Here is a 7516-nt window from a genome sequence, read left to right on the forward strand (position 1 = left end):
TAGGACTGGCAGGCTATAAAAGTGGGGGTTCATTATGCTCCCTTCTACTCTGCACAATAGAGACCCAACCAGAGACGTGAGTGAAAGTCAAAGCTGGTCCTTTCAGCAGCAGTCCCTGTGTGAGTGATGGGCTCCTGGGTTGGGAGCACTCACCCTGCTCCAAGAGGCACCTGCTCGCCTCAAGAGCAGAGGTTGGAGCACCTGCCTCCTACCTGAGGAACTGCAAATGAACATCTGCAAGTGTTTTCTGAGCAGTGGCTTTCTTCTTACAGACTTCATGTGTGTGCTGGTTTAAAGGTAAACCAGCAGGGGGAAATGAACTCAACTCAAAAGAGAGATCATAAGTCAGAATAACAATTTAATAAAAAAATACAGTAAGTACGATTGTACAGACGAACAATTGGTTTTAACCCACAAAATCTGAATGCATAACCCAGCACCCTGGGGCATGAACAGAGTGGTGTTCGTTGGGCCCCCTGAGTCCAAAGTAAAAGGAGAGGGGAAAATCTGTTGGTGAGAGTGCTGTTGCAGTCTGGTCAAGAGTGGTGATTGCAGTCTGGTTGAAAAGTGGTGGTTGCAGTCCAGTTGAGAGTGGTGGTTGCAGTCTTTCTCTGGATCCCACGAGTGGTTAAAAAAGTCCCAAGACTCCAAGATTATATATCCTCCTGTTCAGGCAGAAATGCCCAGTACCTCCCTCAGGGCAGGGAGTTCCACAATGGGTGTGAGGACAGGAGCACCCTCCTATCTTGCAGGCCTCTTAACACCCAGTTTGTAGCCTGAGGAGTCAGGCTACTCTGGGCAGAGGGTGTAAATGGTCTATTGAGAACAGTTTCTGGGAAATGGCATGGAAGGCTCTAGAATACACAGTTTTGGGTTACACCCATCCAGTGATGAACTGGTCCCAGCTGTTCTAACTAGGACAATGTGGTACTGCTGGAAGATAGGACTGTAACAGCATCAGCAGAAAACAGTGGGGCAGCACTCCTATGTATTTAGATTCCCACTGATCACACAATTCCTAGAAATATCAGAAAAATAAGATGACCCTTGTGTAACTGTCTTTTTAGAAAAGTGACAGTTCAAGTCAGACATGATGATTTGTATAACACAGCACTTTTGTGACCTTGGTCCTGATAAATACTAAAAATTAAAATCAGGAGGATGTTTTGTGCACATTTTTTTCCTAGATTTATTTAGGTTGGAAGAGATCTCTAAGGTCATCGAGTCCAACTGACTCATGGTGCTTCAGATGGCTGAGCACAAACCCAACTGATAGCTCCTTTCTAAATGATGGATGCCTGGATGAAAGACAGGAATTGTGTCTGTGTTTGCTTCAGGCAGCAGGAATGGTGAAGATCACATTCCTTTCCAGCATTGCTTGTGCTCCTTCAGCTATATTTATTATCCAAGTAAGAGAAAGAGAGTCAATCCTTAGTGTGCTTACAGGGGAGAGCAATGCTTCCTCAAAAGGAGGGAAAGAGCTTGAACTAGTGCCTGGAGGGTGAGTGGGACTCCAAAATCTGTATTTAGTTGACCTTCAAAGTATGAATTTTCTTCCCATCTCATGTGGGCAGGAAAGAGTTGTGTCTGTCATGCCATCGATTCTGCTGGTACCAAAAGCAGTCAGATTTCTCCATCTAGCTGAGGATCTCTGTGTGGGTAAAAATGAGGAGAAGAGCAGAAAGGAAAAACAGTAGGGACCGTATTTTCTGTCCCTCTGAATGACGAGATTAAAAGGGAAAATTATCTTCAGGAATCTCCTGTCATGTTCTGGTAAGACTGGTGTTTCATGGGGAGGACATAATGCTTAAGGGTATACTATTAATGCTCTGTGTATTAGCAAATGGAAGAGAATTGCTCTGTCACTGTAGATAAAACAAATATTTTGAATTATGAATAATACAGATAGGCATTTTAGAGTCAGGTCCACCATGTACCAGAAGAAGGATCTCTTTTTGTAAATGACTGTGCTTCTTTTCAAACACTCACCCATAACTATTACCTTTCATTACAGATTTGCTTTCTTTATAATATTCCGTTTTTCCCAGCATTTTTGAAAGCCCAACCTCTTAATCTAATGGACTCAAAAAGCTGCTTCCCTGAAGCAGCCCTTTTAGTTACTGTTTACTACAGTCTTTTTATGCTTCAGTTTGCATTAGCTCTTTCTGTTCCCCCCGTGTGCCCCCATCTTTTTCTTTCCCAGCTTGCCACATTTTATTTCGTGGGAAATAAAGTACATTTTTGTTTTGGTTGGGCCCATTCAGAAGTTTTTAGGCCATCCTAGAACAAATTTTAAGTTGTGTCAAATAGAAAGTTCATGCAAAAATGTTCAGCTTGGGTGCATTTTGCCATCACTTTTTCCTTCCTTAAATTGTCTAAACCCATTAAATATACTGGAGGTTTAAAGCTTAAAATATCTTAATATAGGCTAGAGATGTAAGAGCTTAGAGCAAATCCTCTCCAAGTTTATGAGCGTAGAAAGAAGTTAATTAAAGCTAACCAAGAAAATACAAATGATAGGAAAAAATCTACATTATGAAAAGCTGCAAATTCAGAATCTGTAACTGTTAGTTTCCCGTGAATGATGTTGGGACAGGTCCAAGTTAAAGTTTACATTTCAGAGTGAGGGTTTTTTGATCACAGAAATGGTGTGCCATTATGCCATACCACAACTCCCCTTTGCCTTAGAACCCTTTTGCTTTCAGCCCCACTGAGAATGTTTTACTGCCTGTCCAGTACCTGGTGCTGTGAAGGGCCACTTGTATCAGTACAAGGCAGATGGAGCTTGGAGCGTTTGCTAAAGCAGAAGTATTCTGGCACACCTATTTTGCTGTTATTTTATTTCTGTATATTATGTCTATTTTATGTCTTCTGCCTTTGCAAATAGTTTTATTTCACTCCTGATACCTTCAGAAAAAGGGGTACTCTGAATTCCTAGAAAAATGGGTGAGAATATGTAAAGCTGTGTGTGATACATCCCCAGTGTGATATATCCAGTTCTCTGTTTATTAATGTTATGTACTGCAAATGCAGTTTTTAAAAGAACAAACCTGGAAATTCTAACAGTAAATGTAAATATTCATTTTAATGTCTCCATTAATCAGTTCATTGAAGTTACTAGTGCTCATTATCCATATCTAGGTGAATAAGGAGTCATTTGAGGTCTCTTGACATCCCAGATTGGAGCCTAAGCAATTTGCAGAGCCAAAGCCTGGATGTTCAGCTGTGCAGGGTGAGTACAAGGCTCACAGAGTTTACTGTGGGGGATGTGTGTGGATCTGTGGATGCCAGGTGCTGGAACAGTAATGATTCCTTATGTGCATCACAGGGAATCAAAATAGGAATAAGGCATCTGTTGTACTCCTAACTACAAACATACTGATGTCATAAATTAGTACCTATGAACTTGACATCTAGGAACTGCTGATCTTCATGGTGAAGCTCTCTCAGAGAAGTCTTTTATAGCTCAGGCACAGAACCTCTGTGTCCAACTCTGGAATCATAGAAATTTTTAGGTCTTCATTATTGGTTGGGATGAAACTGCTTTAGGGACAAAAATGTAATGTTCATTTCAGAAACCTCCTCCCAAGGTTTACAATTTCAAAGTACTATTTCTACGTTTTTATCCTTTTTAGGACCAGCGATAGCACATAGAAATGGATCAAAAAAGGAACATGGCTTGAAAAAGGCAGTAAGTCTAGAAAAATATTTAGTACTGCTTCAAACCCTTTGTAGCACATGCTGAGATACACTTGAGTGTGTGTGGACTGGCCCAGCAGCTGGATTGCATTAAATTGTCATGCCTGATGTCAGACAGGTTTGAAAGGGGGACAGACCAGGTTTGAAATCTTCCCAAGCAGAGATTGCTAAACCTGCCCATTTCTGAGCAGTTACAGCCTGTGTGAAAACTCCTACACCACTTAAAGGCAAAGTCAACCTGGAGAATTCCAAATCACGTTTCATGTTTGACTCTGCAGTAGGAGCTGCCTTCAAAAGTAGCCAAACAGCTGGAGTCAAGAAGCTTTTAGAAAATTGCTTGATCACGTCTCACCTTGTGAATGACTTGAACTGAAACGGGCCAAAAGCAAATAGATGAGCTGAAGATTGCTGCTTTTTTTTCCCCCTTGTCTTTGCACTAAAACAGCAGCAGGTCTTAAATATTCAGGAGCTGCCAAAGGCAGTTTGGGAAGGCACAGTCTCTTTGCTGGTAATTACATCTCCCAGCTGAGACGCAGTGTTTGAGCACCCTCCTGAAAAATCAGAAAGTATGAGTCACTCACAAAGACCCACTGCTGCAGCAGGCTGAGTTATATTCAGTTTATGATGGATTAGATTATTTTCTACAGAATTGCTGTCTGCCCAGTTGTTCTTGTCCCTGTATCTGCGTCGTGACTGTCCCAGGAGTAGCTCTCTACCCTTATTCTTACTGGAGTCCTTTCTTTTCGTCAGGGACTTTGAATGATTCATGCTCTAAATCATGTGAGGCATTCCAGTGGTCTGCCCTTGAATTAGATCTAATATGCAAATGCACATTATAATATAACAGCAATGCAGGGATACATAGATACTTGCTTCAAAATTTGCCCTCTTGGGTGAAGTTATAGAGATTGTCTTCTAAATATCGATTCAAAATCTTGGAGCTGTGCTAGACAAGAAACAATTAGGAGTTGTTACATTACCCAGGAAGGCCTTTTCTGTATTGCTAGGGTTTACCAGCTTCCTGGGATTTTGTACAGAGCAACGAGGAATAGAGTGAAGTTGTTATGGCCAGGATAACTAATAATAAAAAGCTCCATACTAATGCAGTGTTTTGGTACTTTGAGGCCGACTGGCTTGGAAGGCAGATAGAGTGTTCCCTTTTCCCTCATTAAAGTTCTTCTCAATTAACTTTTAAACTAAGCAGTGGTTTATCAATGTTGATTGCCTGTCTTTAATTTTCTGTTAAGAGTGGAATGTTTTTGCTTTTGATTAGGGTTGGTTGTAATGAATACAAGCCTGTGCTTAGCTTCATATCGAGCGACCATTTTACTATCTTAGATGTTGTCATTTTTCAGACCTCTAAAAATTCAGGTTCTGTACATGCCACAAAAGCAACTGAGTTTAAAATTGATTGAAACAGTATTAGAAAATGGAGGAGGAGGGAAAATTACGTCCAGAGACTATGTGAAATGACGGAAAACTTCTGCTTTAGGATATATCAAATTAAGAATGATTTGCTATTAAAAACAGAAAAAGATGGGATGTGTATAAAATAACTTGAAATCCTTGTACATATACTGTCTCAGAGGAGCATAGTTTAGGATGAAGAGTTATGAAAAACTTAGCAGGATAGTTCTAATCGTAAATAAGAGTGCAACCATTCTCACTGTCCTTCTCAATAAAGAAGATGCTGAAGTCTTCCAATAAAATCCCAAGCTTTTCAATTAAACAGAATATATGAGTAGATGACATGATTAGTCTTTACTTTTCCACTAAGGTGTTGATTTTGAGTATTTGAATCTATCTTTAAAAATATGCTTCCTGGGACACTAGAAATGCCAGTCAGTCAGTGGATGCCCTGTATATATAAACCATAAATTATTATAAAGGGATCAAACCATTTCCAATACAAAACATTAATCACTTGGCAGAAGGCACCAGCTCTCAAGACAATTGCATGAAAAGCCTTGAGAGATAGAAGAGACTAAATCCTTGGCATTTCAATTGAGTATGGCTGTAGTCTGGAATTTGATATAAGGGGAGATTGATATTTGAGATGGTTCCTCGAGCAGCCAGGAAAAACACCTTTCAAAGCAGGTACAAAATGTGCCAGGAATGCCAGGGGTTGATGCACCTGATGCCAGATCTTGAGAGAGAGCCTCTGCTAAAATTATTGGGAGGAGCAGGTATTCAACAGTATTTGGCCCTGAGCATTTATTTTCTCCTGTAAAATAGAAAAGGCACATTGCCAGTGCGTGCTGCCCTCACGGCAGATTCCGAGGTTCCAGCCTGCCCCCTGAATCCTCATGGCCTTGCAAAGTCAGCCTGGCAAGCCAAGCCTTGTGTCGGATTTCTGTGCAGCATAAATGGATTTGATGGGCTGATCTGAGGCTGTTTCATGTTTCCCTGGTTTTAGATCATTAGAGGCTGCTTTTGCACTTTCTCTGATTCCTTGCAGCCACCACAGGATTTCTCATTCTTGCCAGTGCTCTGTTCCTGCTTCTCAAGTTGTCAAACTGACTACACAGGCAGTCAAAACTCATACATTCCTGTCAGGGTTTTAAATTATTTATTGTTAACCTCTCACTGAAAATTAGGCTGCTTGTGTCTGTGTGGAAGAGAATAAAAATTAACACTTTACTGATTGCTAAAGAAGTCTTGAAATACAGACAGGAATTGCTGTTAGTTATGAGCAGAATAACATGATGCAATATAGACTTAATATTCCCTTTTTTCTTCCTAACCAGTGCCATTTCCCTGGCTTCTTCTCCCCACAGTTCCATAGTCTCTGACCCGGACATAGTCCTGCTTTACTGCTGCTACCAATGTACTTCTCTTAGATTTCTCTGCTTGAGAGATATAGTTAATTATATGTGGCATCAACATACTCATAATGTACAACCATGGTCATGGACATTCTCTGCATGAAGAAGGTGGCAATACAGGAAAAGGATTGTCCTGCAGTTTAAAGATCCATGGAACAAATCAGAAAGGAAAACGTTGCTATGGTACTTCAGAAGTATTTAAGAGTAAGGAAAGGATTAAAAAAGCTCATTTTAATTCAAATGGAATTAGATGATATTATTTTTTGAAGTTGGTGGTATGAAACAGATATGAAATAATCAATACCAGTTATATATGTGTCAGATTTCTTAACACACCACAGGTGTAAAATCGTGGACATGCATGCCACAGGATGCTGAGGAAATTTAGGAAACCACCTTCTGCCTCAGTGCTGCTGTGAACAGAAGCTGTTTTATTCCTCTGCAGTAGTCATGCAGGTACATGTAAAAATGAAATGGCTGATTTGTATGAAGGCTACATTACTAAGAATGTAAATTCATGTACTTACCTGTATTTGGTTTACTTTATATTTATATAAATGTATTATTCTTCTAAATATATATTAGGTGATATATTTTGTACATAGCTGTACAGAAACCAGCAAAATAACAGGCAGAAATGTAGCAAACATAAAGAATGTATGGTTAATATCTTAAAAGTCATGCATGTTATGACTGTACCTGAGCCTTGTGGGCTAGTACAGAGACTGAGTGCTTGCATTTGGTGCTTCTTGATTCCCCAAAACAGACCCTGTGTCTGTTTGCTCTGGGATGTGACTGCTGCCTGCATCCTGTTTAGGCTTGTCAACTGTTATATCTAGGAAACAAAGAGTTTACAGCTGAAAGAAAATACTACAGTGATCTGAATATTCCAAAAGTATGTCTAGAAGCTCGATTTTTTTTTTTGAAGTTCACAAATACATTTTAATTAAACAGCAAAATGTAGGAAGATACAGAACCTGAAAACTGAATGC

At 40.0% G+C, this 7516-nt stretch overlaps 1 long non-coding RNA gene across 1 annotated transcript; it reads left to right on the forward strand.

Annotated features, from left to right (window-relative positions):
• The first annotated feature begins 1661 nt into the window (after nucleotides 1–1661).
• LOC116790448 lies at nucleotides 1662–6974 on the forward strand. The gene is made up of 3 exons (XR_004358366.1): nucleotides 1662–1773; nucleotides 3142–3232; nucleotides 6866–6974. It is a non-coding gene; the product is annotated as an uncharacterized LOC116790448 (long non-coding RNA).
• Nucleotides 6975–7516: the final 542 nt, after the last annotated feature.

Source organism: Chiroxiphia lanceolata, chromosome 8, assembly GCF_009829145.1.
Source record: "Chiroxiphia lanceolata isolate bChiLan1 chromosome 8, bChiLan1.pri, whole genome shotgun sequence".
NCBI classification, from domain to species: domain Eukaryota; kingdom Metazoa; phylum Chordata; class Aves; order Passeriformes; family Pipridae; genus Chiroxiphia; species Chiroxiphia lanceolata.